The sequence below is a fragment of the Cynocephalus volans genome, chromosome 3 (genome assembly GCF_027409185.1).
Source record: "Cynocephalus volans isolate mCynVol1 chromosome 3, mCynVol1.pri, whole genome shotgun sequence".
NCBI classification, from domain to species: Eukaryota; Metazoa; Chordata; class Mammalia; order Dermoptera; family Cynocephalidae; genus Cynocephalus; species Cynocephalus volans.
This window is the reverse complement of record NC_084462.1, coordinates 122,814,839-122,832,258: the sequence shown is the minus strand read 5'-3', so window position 1 is coordinate 122,832,258 and position 17,420 is coordinate 122,814,839. Positions and strand designations below refer to the sequence as shown.

Below are 17,420 nucleotides of genomic sequence, written 5' to 3'. Positions count from 1 at the left end.
GCCTTCTGATAACAGCTTCAATCTCCTTTATTGTTATTGGTCTGTTCAAATTTTCTACGTCTTCACGGTTCAGTTTTGGGAGCTTGTGTGTGTCCAGAAATTTATCCATTTCCTCCAGATTTTCAAATTTGTTGGCGTATGGTTGTTTATAGTAGTCGCGAAATATTCCTTGTATTTCAGATGAATCAGTTGTAATATCGCCTTTTTCATTTCTAATTTTTGTTATTTGAGTCTTCTCTCTTCTTTTTTTTGTTAGCCATGCTAATGGTTTGTCAATTTTATTTATCTTCTCAAAAAACCAACTTTTTGATTCGTTGATCTTTTGAATTGTTTTTTGGTTTTCAATTTCATTCAGTTCTGCTCTGATCTTAATGATTTCTTTCCGTCTGCTAACTTTAGGTTTGGATTGTTCTTGTTTTTCTAGTTCTTTAAGGTGAAGTGTTAGTTTGTTCACTTGCCATCTTTTTATTCTTCTGAAGTGAGCGTTTAATGCAATAAATTTTCCCCTCAATACTGCTTTTGCAGTATCCCACAGGTTTTGGTATGATGTATCATTGTTTTCATTAGTTTCAATAAATTTTTTGATTTCCTGCTTGATTTCTTCTTGGACCCATATGTCATTAAGTAGAATGCTGTTTAATTTCCATGTGTTTGTATAGTTTCCAGATGTTCGTTTGTTATTAATTTCTAGTTTTAATCCATTGTGGTCTGAGAAGATACATGGGATAATTGCAATTTTTTTGAATTTATTGAGACTTGATTTGTGACCTAATATGTGATCTATCCTGGAGAATGATCCATGTGCTGATGAGAAAAATGAATATTCTGAGGTTGTTGGGTGGAATGTTCTTTAGATATCTGCCAATTCCAATTGGTCTAGAGTCTTGTTTAGAGCTTGTGTTTCTCTACTGATTCTTTGCCTAGATGATCTGTCTAATATTGACAGTGGGGTGTTCAGGTCCCCTGCTATTATGGTATTAGTGTCTATTTCCTTCTTTAGGTCTAATAGAGTTTGTTTTATAAATCTGGCTGCTCCAACATTGGGTGCATACATATTTATGATTGTTATGTCTTCTTGATGGATCAGTCCTTTTATCATTAAGTAGTGTCCCTCATTGTCTCTTTTTATGGTTTTTAGTTTAAAGTCTATTTTGTCAGATATAAGAATAGCTACTCCAGCTCGTTTTACTTTTCTGTTTGCATGGTAAATCTTTTTCCATCCTTTCACTCTTAGTCTGTGTGAATCTTTATGGGTGAGGTGGGTCTCTTGTAGGCAGCATATAGTTGGGTCCTGCTTTTTGATCCAGTCAGCCAGTCTGTGTCTTTTAATTGGGGAATTTAAGCCTTTTACATTAAGAGTTGTTATTGAAAGGTGTTGATTTATTCCTAGCATTTTATTGGTTGTTTGGTTTTCTTAGGTGTCTTTTGTTCCTTGCTTTCTGATTTACTGTTTGTTTTCTGTGTTTGTTGGTTCCTTAGGTTGTAGATAGTGTTTTTGTTAGCTTGTTTTCTCTTCATGAATGCCATTTTTATTATACTAGCGGGTTTAGATTTTTCTTGGGTTTTTATGGCAGTGGTAGTTATTTTTCAGGAACCAAACCCAGTACTCCCTTGAGGATTTCTTGTAAGGGTGGTCGTGTGGTAGTGAACTCCCGCAGTTTTTGTTTGTCTGTGAAATATACTATTTGCCCCTCATTTCGGAAGGATAGCCTTGCAGGGTAGAGTATTCTTGGCTGGCAATCTTTGTCTTTTAGTATTTTGAAAATATCATCCCATTCCTTTCTAGCTTTTAGGGTTTGTGATGAAAAGTCTGATGTTAACCTGATTGGGGCTCCCTTATAGGTGATTTGACGCTTCTCTCTTGCAGCTTTTAAGATTCTCTCTTTGTCTCTGAGTTTTGCCAATTTGACTATGACATGTCTTGGAGAAGGTCTTTTTGGGTTGAATACATTTGGAGATCGTTGAGCTTCCTGGATCTGAAGATCTGTGATTTTTCCTATACCTGGGAAGTTTTCTGCCACTATTTTGTTGAATATGTTTTCAATGGAATCTCCATTTTCCTCCCCTTCTGGAATACCCATGACTCGGATATTTGAGCGCTTGAGGTTGTCTGATATCTCTCTCAGATTTTCTTCAATGTCCTTGATTCTTTTTTCTTTCTTTTTGTATGCTTGTGTTATTTCAAACAGCCCATCTTCAAGTTCAGAGGTTCTCTCTTCAACTTCGACAAGCCTGCTGGTTAAACTCTCCGTTGTGTTTTTTATTTCGCTGAATAACTTCTTCAGTTCAGCAAGTTCTGCTACATTTTTTTTCAGGACATTGATTTCCTTGTACATTTCCTCTTTCAGATCCTGTATACTTTTCCTCATTTCATCATGATGTCTAGCTGAGTTTTCTTGTATCTCATTCAGTTTCCTTCGAATTATCACTCGAAATTCCTTGTCAGTCATTTCAAGGGCTTCTTGTTCTATAGGATCTAGAGTTTGAGATTTATTAACTTTTGGTGGTGTACTTTCTTGATTTTTTGTATTTCTGGTGTTTTTTTTTTGGTGTTTATTCATTGTGGCAGGGGGTTTCACAGTCCACCGGTTTGAGACTAATGACTAACTAGGATGTTGCTGTGGTTGCCAATTTCGTATTGCTCCCTCCGTGACTACTCAGTTGGCCTCTAGTGCCTTGTGTGTGTGGTTGCCTCAGGTCTTGGGCTTCTCTGGGGAGCCACCTTTCTGGTCAGCTTGGACTCTGCTGGGCTGGTGGATCACATACCACAGGGTGTGTGATCTCTGTTGAGCTTTCACTTCCTGTGCAGGACATCTCCCCGTTCCGTGTGCTCTGGCCCAGGCTGTTAGATCGTGCAGTGGCGACCCCACCGGGTGTGTGGTTTCTGTCGAGTCTCCGCCTCCCTGGCCTCACGTCTCCCCACTCTGTTAGCACTGTGCTGTGCTAGGGCGTGTCTTCTGCACCCCTTGTCTATCAGCTGGGCCTTCAAGCCCCTGCTCGGCACTGCCTCGCCCAGGAAGTCTACCAGGTTTCTGCTAGGTACAGACGACCGGTCTCTCTGGGTGTCTTTGTAGCACTATGTAGATCTTTCTCGGGTCTTGTTCACCTTTGTATCCCCCCAGTATAAACCGAGTCTGGCGCCCGCCTGCAGTCTGCTCTCCGGCAGGTTCAAGCGGACCTGGGAACTCTCCTACCACACTATTCCCAACCAGAAATTCGTTAGGCTTTTTTCCGAACTGGTGGCTGCAGAGATGGTATCTGCCTCCCAGTAAAAGGAAGTTTACCGGGGGCCGGAGTCCAGGGTGTGGTGGAGTTATAGTCGGCCCGCCCGTACTTCCTTGCCCTCCCGACACTGGCCGGGGACACCCCACGCCACCAACCTGCCAGAAAACCGCGGAGGGAGTGGGAGGGGAGGCCGGCCCGCAGGCTCCGGGAAGCCCCGCGCTGGGCCAAGCAAGGGAGAAGGCTCAGTGATGGCCGAGCCGGGCGGAGCTGCTCGCACCTGGGAAAATGGAGGCAGCACCGGGGCGGTGAGTGGCCTGGTGGTGCAGGTGGGAGCCGGGTGGGCATCCGCCCCCCCCCGAACAGAACTGGGCCAAGGGTCACTCACAGGGTTGTGCCAGGTCGGGCGCTCACTCTCTGTCTCTGGTTTGTTGCCTTCCCCGTTCGCGGCCGCTACCGCCTCGGGCTGTTCAGTCGCGGCGCGGCTCGGGCGCTCCCAGGAGTCTTCTTTAATGCCGGCCTGAAACCTCGAATCCTGAATAGGGCAGCTGGCTGCCTTCAGCGCGGCCCTGGCCTCCGGGATCCTGTCTGCATCCACAGCTGCCCTGGCGCCGTTTTCCCTGTTTCGAGACTCACTTTTGCAGCTAAGAAACAGTTCTTTTCCTGCTCCACACTTCAAAGCTGTTGACTGTAAGTGAGGCAGCCTCTCCTGCTGGGGGCAAAGTGGCGGTCACCCCCCACGACCGGCCAGCAGCAGCGGTCCTTCCTTAAGAAATGGCGAGAGGAATGTCCACAAGTTTCCCGGCTGCCTGAGGCCCAGTGGCCGCCTTTTCCACCTCAGCTACTCCGTGTCAGAGTCGTAACCAGCCCAAATGTCCATCATCTGATGAGTAGATAAGGAAACTGTGGTCTATCTACACAATGGAATACTACTCTGCTATAAAAAAGAACGAAATACTACCATTTGCGACAACATGGATGGACTTAGAGAAGATTATATTAACTGAAACAAGTCAGGCACAGAAAGAGAAATACCACATGTTCTCACTTATTTGTGGGAGCTAAAAATTAATAAATAACCACACAAACAAATAAGGGGTGGGGGGAAAAGGACAGAATAACCACAAAAATTCCTTGAACTATTTAAGTCAAGTGCACAGATACAATTTGGGGGAGGGGAGGGGAGGGGGTGGAGAGGAATTGGTAAAGGGGCATGAAAATCATGTACAATGTATTTAAGTAAAATTAAATTTAATTTAATTTAAAAAAGGATAGATAGAAACCTAAAAAAAAGATACATTATTTTTTCAGCCTTTTAATTAATTAAGTTGATTAATTAGAGCCTGAAAACTAATTAAACCAATTAAATTAATTAATTGATTCATAGTTAACTAATACAGTAGCCATATCAAGAATAGTCAGTTTAGTATGCCTCATTCTTAGTGAACCCACAAGTACTCATAAGGTTCTTTCCTCAGAGCTTCGAAACCTAGTGGATATGTTCTAGAATTTTACTAGAAGTTTTCGTCAAACTTGCTGCTTCTTATCAATGCCCTTTTCCTTTTGAAAATCAGATTGTAACAATCATATTGAGTGTGAAATAAACACAAATATCTCTTCAACCACTGCCTGAGGCCCGAGCAGCAGCATGTGGGGTGTGGAGTAGAGGAGAGGGTGTTTGCTGTAGAAGTTTACACAGAAATGTCTTGAAATCAGCTGATGAAAATTAGTTGGTAAAACAGTTGCTTAGACAAATTTGTCTAAGCTAAAATTGGTGAGTTTCTTCAAAAAATCACCCCAAACTAAGGAAGTGATATCCCAGCACAGATGGTTTAAAAAAGAGCAGCATAAGACACCCGGAAGAAAATCTGTAAAGCATGTTCAGTAAAATGTAAAATCCAGATTAACCCAGAGAAGTCAGATTGTAAAGGGTTATTTGCTCCTTTTTGAAGGAAGAATTGTACATTTATGCCAAAACTCCAAATGCTTTGCAGTTTGCAATAAAATTAGGTGTCTGTTGTCTGTTACCACATAATATCAACAAAGCTGGATGGTTTTTTCCAAACACGGAGGACAACCAGACAATAACCACTGTAAACATTGCAACTGTTTGACTTAAAAGAGAGGCCAGTGTGCCAGAATTCACTTTTGGGAGAAATGGAGGGTGGTGTGTATGGGGGCTACGAGAAGTTTGTAACTGACAAGTAGGAGAGGCATTATTTTTTCTTTTTTATAGACAAATTTAATAAAGTCCAGCTAGAGGGATGTTTAGCTGCCAGTTAAGAAAGACACTGTATCTACTAAAAGCTACTGACCAAGAGAACAAATGGTGAGCCCTACATTGATTATGCTACTGTTTCTGGACATTTTCCTCATTGATGAGGTTTAAAATGTAAAGCTGGACTTTAATTGTACATACGGTCTCAATGAGAAAATCACATTGGAAACAATAACAGATCAAATAAATCATTATTAAGGATGTAACAGCTGGAATTCAGACAATTTAAAAAAATGTTATAACATTTCAATCAGTTTCGGTGAAGGCTCACAGAATATCAATTTCACTAAATCTCTTTTCTTTCAAATATCTGTAGATCCTGAAGAGCTTCTACTTTACTATGACTATCAGGAAGCCAAAAAGGAAGACAGTGACACTGAATGACCCCTTACAGTGGCAACTCTTTGTAGCATGTCCAGGATGAAGTAGCAACGCGGGTCTATTCATTTGTACCCTGGACACAGAATCACAAATGTGATAACCAAATAATTTATTACAAAATTGAAAAATATTTCAACCCTATGTTAATTATTACAATTATAGGAAATTAATGAAATGCTAACATTAATTTTTAATTATTTCTGTTAAACTTTCTTTGAAAGTGGTTATTCTTTTTAATCATGGCAGTTAATACAGCTAGTGTATATATAATGAGATGCATAAAATTCTTCAATTTTTTAGTAAAATTTTTAATTAGCTTTTATAGCATCTTAAATTTAAGGAGCTCTCCAGTTACTGACATATAGCTATTTCAGTTGTGAACTCTCCTTGATGCTTAAGACAACCCTCTGATACAGAGTGAGCAAACCAATAAGCAGTACTATGTAGTTGAAGGACAACTCCTATCTTCCAATACATTTCTCATTTCTTATGATTTCAGAAATTACCACCACACATTCTATATCTTGTGTAAGTCGATTCATTGGAACCCAGGGACTTGAGCTTCATTATTATCCCTCAAATGTAATAGGTGGAAAGAGCGCTAGGCCAGGAGCCAGGAGACCAGAGTTCGATCCAAATATTGCCATTGACTTCCTTGTGACTTTGAGCAAAATACTAAACCCTGTTGATTCCTTACCTGTAAACCAAACATATTGAATTGTATGATTTTTTTTGAGGCTCCTTCCAATATCAAAATCCTATCTTAGTTTTTGGTTTTTCCCTTAACTGTATTTATTCTCTCCTTTCCAGTTTGACAATCATACTTTGTGATGATATGAAAGGGAGCAAAATAGTTGAATATTCTTATTTCATAACTATCATCAGTTAATGTTATACCATCTGCTCTAAGATTTAGACCAACCTCTACTTATTTTTTTTTCTCTTTTCTCTAAGCCTAGCTTTAAAAAACAAACCAACAAAAAAAGGGGGGGGGGGTGGCTGTATGATTTTTTGCTGAGCCTTGCTCATAGGATTTACGAGTTCTGATAAAATACGGCTTGAATCCCAGCTCTGCCTTATGGAAGCTGTGTAAAGTCTGTAAGTCTACCAAATTCTCTAAAATTCAGCTTCCTCATTTATTAAACTGTGATAATATCAGTGTCTACTTCATGTGATTATTGTGGGGATTACATGAAAAATAGCATGAAAAATGCTTTGCTGCTATCATCGTCATCATTGTCGTCATCATCTTCATTGTCAGTATTACTTTAAACTTTATTTTTGAAATACTGTTACTGGGTTTTCATTACTTTCTATTAAAAAACAATAACTATGTCCCCTCATACATGTAGATAATTTCACAGTTTACAAGGTATTTTTGATTGTTGATAATACTGAGTTGAGAAGGATTTGTATCTCCACATTACAGATCAGAGAGTCTCAGAGAGGTTTAGTAACTTGTCCAAAGAACTTACTACACAGAAGGCTCCTGCCTGCTTGTCTGCTTTCCTCACCCCGTCGTGCCTAGCCTGGGAAGGGAGGCAGGACAGTGATAAACAGCGTCGGGTGGCTTTGCAACGAGTTGTCTGTGATGAACATCAGCACTGGAAAACTTGATGTTGACTTGAGAGAACACTGGTATTTTATTATAGAGCGTACTACATTTCTTGCAATAGAAACCTATAAGGTGTTTTTCTCCCCTTCTAAACACTGGCTCAGCAGTAGGGGTTTTGTCTCAAAATTTATTTCCAATTTTAAATAACAGAAATATGATACTTAATAAAAACACAGTGTCCAGTGTCGGATTCTAGGGGGTTCGGAAGAGTTGGGGGTGGTTGGGAGGTAGCGAGTGGTCACAGGACGTAGAAAAGGCCTTTAATCGCACCCGGTGCATTTGCTGGGGAAGGACACAGATGGTATAAAAAGTCACACTCTGCTTCATCTGTTACACTTCCCGCCTGTTTGTCTTCCTGCAGTCAACAGGAAAATAGTTGCTCTTGTCCTCTAGGGCACTTTTCCATGAGAAAGTTTCCACCAATTTGAAGAAAAATAGAAAAAGGACAACGCAGTTTTTCGTTTAGCTAATTTTACGCTTCGATCTAAGAGAAATCCTTAAGCTTCCTGTTTTTTTATTTTAAAAGGTCCTTTTCTGAAATGATGGCAATAGTAGATGGCAGCTGACTTTCTTTAATTCGCTAAGGAGACCAAATAAAAAGTTGATAAATGTGCATTGGCTTCCAACCTTCTTTTACAGATTGTGTTGGTTCGTGCAATCCAGAAGCCTGGTACCGTGGAGACGTCCACAGTTGAGAGGCAGCCGAGGCCGGGATTCTCCGTGCGGGGCGGGAGGCGCCGGGCACCGCTGAGCAGGAGCCCTGGGCCCTCCGAGCTCCCGGCTGCTGCGCCTGCCTTGAAGCCGCATCCGTCCGAGTGAGTGGCCTGCGGTTTGGTTGAGTTTCTCCCCAGAGACTGTGCAGTCTAAGTAGGTTGGGTAACGCTTCCATTTTTTCTCTACCCCAAAATAAACCAGACTGGCAGGATTCAAGAGACATAAAATTAGTTATTATTGGCTGATTCAGCAATAAAGCCAAGAAGCAAAATCTGCTAAGGGGAAAATATTCTAAGAGTGGGAATGAGAGAGCATAAAGCGAGCCTTAACTAGCTGAGGAAGATCCTCTCTGTCTGCAGCTGATAAACTGCTTTTGTAACTGGATGAAATGTCGTCCCCAGTCAGGAATCCACTGCCGCAGACACTTCCAGACCGACAGCAACGTGGGTGAGCAGATAGCATTCAGTCGGGACTTGTGCACGCACCCTTAGGGCAGGATTTTGCAAATATAGGCATCAGCCATTAGGGAATAATTCAGTGATAATTTATCCTTAAGGTCACAATTACCACTTGCATTACATATTCATTTCAGACTTAAAAACAAAAATCGAGTGAGCTGAAATTGTCTGAAAAGAATTTTCTGGGTCCATTTCTTCCATTTCCTTATATGACTGCTGCTTTGGCAGCCTAAACCTCTAATCACACCAGTTCTACTCCAAAGTTCTACAGAGTGAAGAACTGGATGTTTTCTTTGTATTAACATCTTGAAATAATTTTTAGATTCTGGAATTGATTTGGGGGACTGTGTCCTAATTTTTTCTGCTGTGCTTGGGCCCTGTTTCATTAATGTGGGTGGAACTTAGACCTGCTTTCCCCCTTAATAACTGGAACTGAGATGGATGAGTTGAAGGATAGGTTTCAGGCATCCCAAAGGAAGTGACTTGACGTTTAGTCTATCTCACTCCATTCCAAATGGTAGGCACATACCCTCCCACCCCATCACCTAATAATAAAGCCAGGCAGTACATCAAGGCCTCAGACAAAAGGCCCATTAGGCATGTCTGTGATTAAAGTTGCTTAGCTAGAAGTCATTGAGAATTTTCAGTCCAGGATCAGTAGTGAATCAGATCCAATTTGCATAAACTACGAGGCACTTCATTAAGGCTAATCATTTCCCTCTATCCTTTGGTAATAAATCATCCTTCCATGGGGTTCATTTAGAATGAGCTTGAGAATTTGCCTTCAGAATACTTCAACACTGTTAAGATCACTTTAGCTATGCTCTTTGGCCTCATTTGCTAAGGTAGTAGCTGTTGGCAGCCCCACCTTAGAAAAAGTTTCCTAGAAATCTAAACTGTGATTAGGATCTACGTGCTGATGGCCAAGACCTGTAAGATAATGAAGTGTGCATCTTTTAAAGCACTAGTAGAGCAAGTCATACGTGTTTAAACTGTTAAAGTAGTCAGGCTACATAGAGCATTGTGTTGAGCCAACTGATCATTAAATAATTTTACATACCCTTCTTGGGAATGAGTGTATTTAAACCCAGGAAAATCGACTGGGTTTAAGCTTCTAGAGTTCTCACGTGGATCATTCATTCTTTGCAATCACTTGAGAGTGTGATGAGATGCTGCTTGTTTGCCCCAAAGGATTATTCTTTCTTATTTCCTCTCATTTGCACGCTCTGCCCTGGTGCCTGGAACATTCTGCCCACCCTCCCTATAGTCCCTTTGCTTGTGCCTGTTGAAACATTTATCACACTGCAATGTAACTTCCTTTTCACTTGTTTGTCTCTTTCATTCCTTGAACATAGGGATTCCATGCCTAACACATAGCAGATAATAAATATACATTGAATAAAACATTGTGAGTTATGAGACGGTGGCTATAATGGGCTACACAACTTATTAAAAGGAGGATGTTGACCTCTATATATTAGTGTATAAAGATGTCCATGTATTTTGTAATATAGCTACTGGAAAAAAAAGCAAGATGAGAACTTTTTTATGTTTTTAACTGTATTTCCTTTTTTTTAAAGAAAATGTAATTTTATTAATATTATTTTTTACATTCTAGGATGTTGTTGTGGAGCAGTTGGGAGGGAGGGGGAGAGGGGAAAGGGGAAGGAAATGGGATGGAAGAAGGAAGAAGGAGGAGGGGTGGGATTGAGGCCTGTGGCACCCCCCTCATTCCTACAGAGGAGGCCGGAAGAGTTCCAGCAATGGCTTGGTCATTGCTGGGCTGGGTGCAGGCGTCAGGGGGCTGTGGCAAAAGCCCTTGCCCCCCACCATCCCAGCTTGGGAACCTGGGGTGCTTCCTACAGAGGCTTAGTGGTCACTGCTGGGCTAACTGTGGGTGTCGGAGGGCATGGCTGAGGCCCAAGGCCCCTACCACCCCAGGTCGGGAGAGCCTGGGGCGCTTCCTGCGGTGGCTTGGTGGTCACTGCAGGGCTGGCTGTGCGTGTTGGGGGATGTGGCCAAGTCCTGCTTCCCCCACCCTCAGGATTGGTTGTGGGTATTGCGGGTCATTGCTGAGGCCCCCGGCCCTCCCACCTTTCTGGCTTGGTAGCCCAGGAGACTTCCAGTCCTTCCAGGTGTTATAGGTGCTCTTTGGTAAAATGAGACCGTTGTTAGTTAATACAAAACTTTGTCTCTGGTCTGTTGGTACTTTGTTTTTTCTTTCAGTTCTGTGTTGGATTATTTGCTGTTCCCACCACTTAAACTCTGCTCTGGAACTAATTTGTTGTCCTTTGCTTACTTCTAAAATGGGGGAACTTCCTGTGGGGACAAGTACTTGAGCTCTGGTTGAGCTAAATTGCTGCTTTGCTGCTGATTCCCTGGGGATGGCTTTCTGAGCAGCTCAGGTTTTAATGGTTGGCTTTACAGGTACTTCCGGCTCTCAAGAGATCTGGTGCACCTGGGTTGTGTACAAACTGTTGTCTGGTCCTGAGTGTTTTCATCAAACTGCACCCCATGCAACTCTATATTCCTGACCAGTCTCCTCTGTGTGGTCCTGTGATGACTGAGGTACAGATCAGCTGTTCTTCCTGTGCCCCAGTGTTCTCCTGGTGGGCCCGTCTCCCTGTCTGCCCATGCTGCAAACACTTCCCATGGGACGGGCCATGCGCTGGTCCCTTTCAATGACTCACTGGCCTCCCAGTGGCTCCTTTTTTTCAGTTGCTGTGGCCCCTCACTCCCATGGGGTCCATGGGAACCCTATTAATGGTCTTGCTGTCCTGCGGGCCACCAAGGCCTTCTTCTCCCCTGCTACCTCCAAGCAACTCAATCTGAAGGGCACAGCTGTGGCTTTTGCCAGCTCCTGCTCTGTGCACTCAGCAGCTCCAGCCTGGTCACAGCTGGGGCTCGAAATAGTCAGAGCAGTTTTTTCTTTCTCTCATCATGGCTTCTCCTGCCTTCGTGCGCTCTGTAGGTTTCTCATCCTCTTCCCCTGAGTTCTATCAGCCCAGCTTGGCTGTTGTTGCTTTTTTATAGTTGTAAATTGGTTGATTTGTGAGAGAGATTGATGCTGGGGACCATCTATTCTGCCATCTTCACTGGAAGTGAAGATAAGAATGATATGCACAGGATGGTCCCAATTTTGTTTAAAAAAATGCTTATATGTATATTCATAGAAAAAGTTGAAAAGTGTAAGTATGCAGGGGTTGTATCTGTGGTGTAACGGTAGGGTTTTTGTTTTTGGCTTTATAAGTTTTCATATTTTGATATGTTAAATTAAGTGTATTACTATAGTAAATTAAAGAAACCAATAAACAATTTTAAGAACCATGAGATTATAGATTTTAGTGGCAAATTATTATTAATTTACAATCACTGTGTTAGTTTTCTAGGGCTGCTCTTTGTGGTTTAAAACAACAGAAATTTATTCTTTCAGAGTTCTGGAGGCTAGAAGTCTAAAAAGATGGTATTGACAAAGCCATGTTCCCTCTAAAGGCTCTAAGAAAAAAATCCTCTGCTTCTTTTAGCCTCTGGTGGTTGCTGGCAATCCTTGGCATTTTTTGGTTTGTGCACACATCACTCTGGTCTCTGCCTCCATCTTCATATAAGATTCTTCTCTGTGGCTTAACACAGCTTTCTTATAAAGACTCCAGTCATTGAAGTGAGGGTCCATTCTAATCCAGTATTATCTTAAAATAACATAATTAATTACATCTACAAAGACCCTATTTCCAAAAATCACATTCTGAGGTTCTGTATGGACATGAATTTTTGGTGGGACATTCTTCATCCCAGTACAGGCACTGGCTAAAGGGGGCTTACTAACAAGGGCCAGACCAATGAGCTTTATGTGTCAAAAATGTATTTCTGGAGGTTGTCGTCTTGGGGGGTATCCTACTATTATAGTTCACAGCGATGTCAGAAGAGAGGGTCTGGGGCTGGCCTCAACCCACTCCATCCTCTTACCAGGTTCTTGACTCTGCCACAGGAAAGAATTCAAGAGCAGAGCCACAGTACAGAGAAAAGGTTTAATATAACAAATAAGAGATATAGATTTCACAGAGAGAGTGCGGCTTAACTCCAGAGACCGAGCAGGGCCCACTCCAAGTTTAACACAAAAGTAAGAAATATACACTTAAAGTTTATCACAGAGTTCAGGCTGGCTCAAGAGAGTGAGCAGCCACCTGCCAAAAGTAAGCTTAACACAAAAGTAAAGCATACACACCTCAACCAGCAAAGTGGAGGTTGGCTCCAGAAAAGTGAGCGACAACCCCACCTTCTGCCAGGATTCCACTTTTATAGTTCTCTATCTAATAAGTATTCATGCTATCTAATGATTATTCAACTAAGGGGGTGGTTTCCCCATTGTGTAATATGGTCTTGCACATGCTCAGTTGGTCTCCTTTTAGGGCATGTTCATTGGTCAGATTCTTTCACATGCACCAAACATATTCAAGAATATTCTGTGCTCTTTGGTGCCTCCAGTGGAAGGTTACTGAAAGGATAAACTCGCTTCCACTGAGCATGCTCAGTCACTGGTCATTTAAGCCTGTATAAATTCCTTTTACTGAGCATGTTCAGCTACTAGATTTGCATAAGTCCACCCGTTGTGGTCTCAGTCTTCCCATGTTGGTGCAGAAAACAGGTCCAATAAGCAACAGTAACTCTCCTTTAGGGGAGGGCCTAGAAGATGCAGAGGTGTGTCCTGAAACCCGAACCTAGGGAAACTGAACACCTCCTATTCCCACCAGGACCCAATTAGAATGAAATAGGATGGAAGAACTGGGTGATATTATTGCTGCTACAGGTTTGTAGAACCTACCAAGCCTTCAGGTTGTCTCTCATCTAGCATTAGACCTGAATCCACTTTACTTCTACAATCCCAGCTTTGAGACAAAGCAGCTTTTAGTTCTTCTAGTCTCTAGCTTTACTTTGGGATGTTGTTTTGTTTGTTTGTTAATAACAAGAGAGCTTAGGGACAAGTTTAATTCTCTTATTTATTCCACAAATTTGATCAACACCTATTATTTGCAAGGGTTAGAGCATATCTAAATACTCTTAAAAACACTATTAGATTACATGTTTACTGTATTAGTCCATTTCTGTTGCTTATAACAAAATACTTGGAACTGGGTAACTTGTACAGAAAATGAAGTTTCAGAAGCTGGGAAGTTGAAAGTCCAGGGAAGACATCTGGTGAGTATCTTCTTTGCTGGTGGCTTTACAGCAATGCTGGGGTCTCACATGGCAGAAAATGGAGGAGCAGAGAGAGACTCTCATGTGCTCTCATTTTAAAGCCATCTGAACTATGCCCCTGACCACCACTATTAATCCATTGATTATGGCATGGTCCTATAATCTAATCACCTCTTCTAAGGCCCCATCTTTCAGTTATCATAAGAGGATTTTCCATGCTTTTTACACCGTCACAGTGGGGACTAAGTTTTGGGGGGACATCAATTCATAGAATTTACCAAGCAAGAGATCTGATTATCTTTAAAAATCCTACAAAGGTAAATTATTTGTGAACCAGGGCAGATTGGAAGATTGTGGTCAATAGTGTACAATGTTACCAACACTATACCTTTCCCATTGGTAAGTTTCTCCCAAGAAACTGGGTTCTGGAATTTGCTATCACTTAAACCACAGTCTTTAAGATCTTTAAGGTGGGAAATTTATTATTATCAATCTACTGTTTAGCTTTTCCCCAAACCTCAAATCATCAGTTACCAATTCTCACTGTTTATGATATTTGCACAAAGTACCCTTTGTGTAATGTTAATTTTAGTTCCCTCCCCTAAAGGGCTAAAATATCCCGTGGAGAGAGGAAGAAAATGCAAGAGGAATTTTGAATATAATTCGTGAGTTGTTTTTTTTTTTCTGTTACATAGTATTTATGTCAGAGTCAGAAATAAGAGCTGATTTTGAAAATTCACCAGTTAAAAGAAAATTGTTTTATGTGGCAACCTACTGCCCCAGAAAACAAGTAGTTAGAGGACTTCTTAAAATGGTAGCCATAAAATTGACATTCTGTGGGAGGACACATGTTCATCACTGTTCTTTTTAGGGAAGATCCTCCCTGGCACTGTTCTGATAACTGGAATCTGCTTGCAAAGTGAGCGCATCACCCAAGGACTTTGCATTCTCTTCTGGGAAAAGGGTTAGCGCATTTCCAGTGTACGCAGGATAGTTGTATCATGTTAGGGAGAAATATAACCTTGTTATTGTCTTTATTTGGAGACTTAGTATGGTTAGGAGATATGTATGGGTGCCAAGTTGACAAGGGGTGAACTTGTGATGGTTAATTTTATGTGTCAGCTTGGTTAGGCCACAGTAACCAGATGGTTGGTCAAACTTTATTAGAGCTCTTTCCATGAAGGTATTTTTTTAAAAATGAGATGATTAACATTTAGATCAGTAGCATTTGAGTAAAGAAAATTACCCTCTGAAATGTGGGTGGGTCTCATCCAATCAGTTGAAGACCTGAGCCAATTTCTTAAAATAAAATCTTTCTTTCTCTCTCTCTCTCTCTGTATATATGCACACTATTGATCCTGCTTCTCTGGAGAACCCTGACTAATACATATTTAATGAGAGATACGGCCTATAGATTTCTCCTGAGTTCAAGGCCTCAGGGCTCTGCAGACACAGATCCCCTATCACGGCTATTTTCATTTTTAGCCAAGCAATTTCATTGGAGATCCAGACCTGTGATGTTTCTTTGGCTAAGGAAATTTGAGAGGACATTTCTGCTGACAGGTGAGTAGATTTTTCTCTAGGTCTTAAGCTGCTGCAGATGGAACCCCACATTTCCCTCATTTTCCCAAATGGAAATTAGAACTAGATGTTGGAGCCCTTTATTGGTGTTTGTCTTGGTCTGTGTGGGCTGCTGTAACAAAATACCTCAGGTAATTTACGAACAGTTTAAACATATTGTTTATGCTTCTGGAGGATGGGAAGTCCAAGAGGAACGCACCAGTAGATTCAGTGTTTGGTGGGGGCTTTGTCTCTGCTTCAAAGACGGCATCTTCCAGCGGTGTCCTCACATGGTGAAAGGGGTGAACAATCTCCCTTAGGTCTCTTTCGTAAGGGCACTAATTCCATTCATAAGGACAGAGCTCTCATGACCTTAATCACTTACCAGAGGCCCCACCTTTTAATTGTGGATTAAGTTTCAACATATGAATTTGGGGGGGGGATACAAACATTCAGACCATAAGTGTTAGTAATGAAGTTTTCTTAATCAAATGGAATTTTGGTTGTTAGTACAAAGTTTACATTACTCTTGTGGAGATGTCCTAGTGCTTAGGAGAGGAAAGTCATCATCTCCATAACATAGATGAAGAAACAAATATATTGGTCCACATGTTCTTCCCCCATAAACAGAACCACACAAACACACAATTTAGCATTTAAGAATGGAAGCTCGGGCCCAAGGCTGATGAGAGGAGACCAAGAGAGGCTGGGTGTATTCAAATGGGTCTTCTGTTCTTCTTCAAACAGTCCTTCTCATCTGGTTTGGCTCAGGTACTCTCTCTTCTGTTGAGTTTCCTAAACTTGAATGGATTTTTCCCTCTACTCCAGATGTCCCTCAGAGACAGCTCATCTCGCTTCACCCTTTCACAGCAAAACTTCTTGAGTCACTATCTCGGCTCCTCATCTCACTTGCTTCAGACCCTCGTGACCTTCACATTGACAGATTCAAAGTTTACTTTTATGTTCTGTATTCTTATCATGTTTATGTCTCAGCGGGTCTAACCATTTTGTTCTTTCAAAAATGTTTTTCTTCATCTTCTATTGAGTACAATTAAAATCAGATTACTTCTTGCCTTATTAGCTATTCCTTCTCATATACCTTTGCTGGTACCTCTGTTGCTTAGCCATGAAAATTTAGAGTGCTTAAGGGCTCAATCCTATATCCTATCCACACACTCATAAGTAATCCCACCAGGCCTATGGCTTTATATACAATCCACATGCCTTATAAATCTCACCTCCAGCCCTGGCCTTTGCCCTGACTTCTGGGCTTGTATATCCAACTGCCTAATTCACACCTTTGCTAATTGTTCCCTGTGTTTGAAATGTTATCTCTGATTTTTTCACAGCTGGCTCCTTCTTGTTATTTGGATCTCAGCTTATGTATTATCTGTCGGGAGAGACCTTCCTTAAAACGTTATCATCTATTTGTCTGTTTATCAATCTATCATTTATCATCAATCACATCACTCAATTTTAATTCTGTGTATAACGTGTACCACCATATGATATCTTGTTTATATATTTATCTTTTTATTGTCTTTTTTATTTACTTATTTATTATATTTATTTACTTGTTTATTGTATTTTTGTTTCTACCCCTTAAATGCAAATTCCCTGAGATTACGAGAATGCTTAATGCTGAATAGAAGCTCTGTCTTAGTCTGCTCAGGCTGCCATAACAAAATTCCATAGACTACATGGCTTAAACAACAGAAATTTATTTTCCACAGTTCTGGAGGTTGGGAAGTCCAAGATTAGGGTGTTGGCCCATTTGATTCCTGTTGAGGCCTCTCTTTGACTTGCAGAGGGCTGCCTTCTAGCTATGTTCTCACATGGCCTTTCCTCAGTGCATGTACTTGTGGGGGTGATAGGAGAGATCTCTCTTTCTTCCTCTTATTAAGAAGCTACTAATACCATCATGTGGTCCCACTCTCATGACTTCATCTAACCCTAATTACCTCCCACGTGCTGATCTCCAAAAACTATCACATTGGGG

The 17,420-nt window shown here is 41.4% G+C and overlaps 1 pseudogene; it reads right to left on the bottom strand.

Moving 5' to 3' along the window:
• The window catches only part of LOC134372738 (general transcription factor IIH subunit 3-like), a 64,193-nt pseudogene extending 55,890 nt beyond the window's left edge, over window positions 1-8,303 (bottom strand).
• Window positions 8,304-17,420: the final 9,117 nt, after the last annotated feature.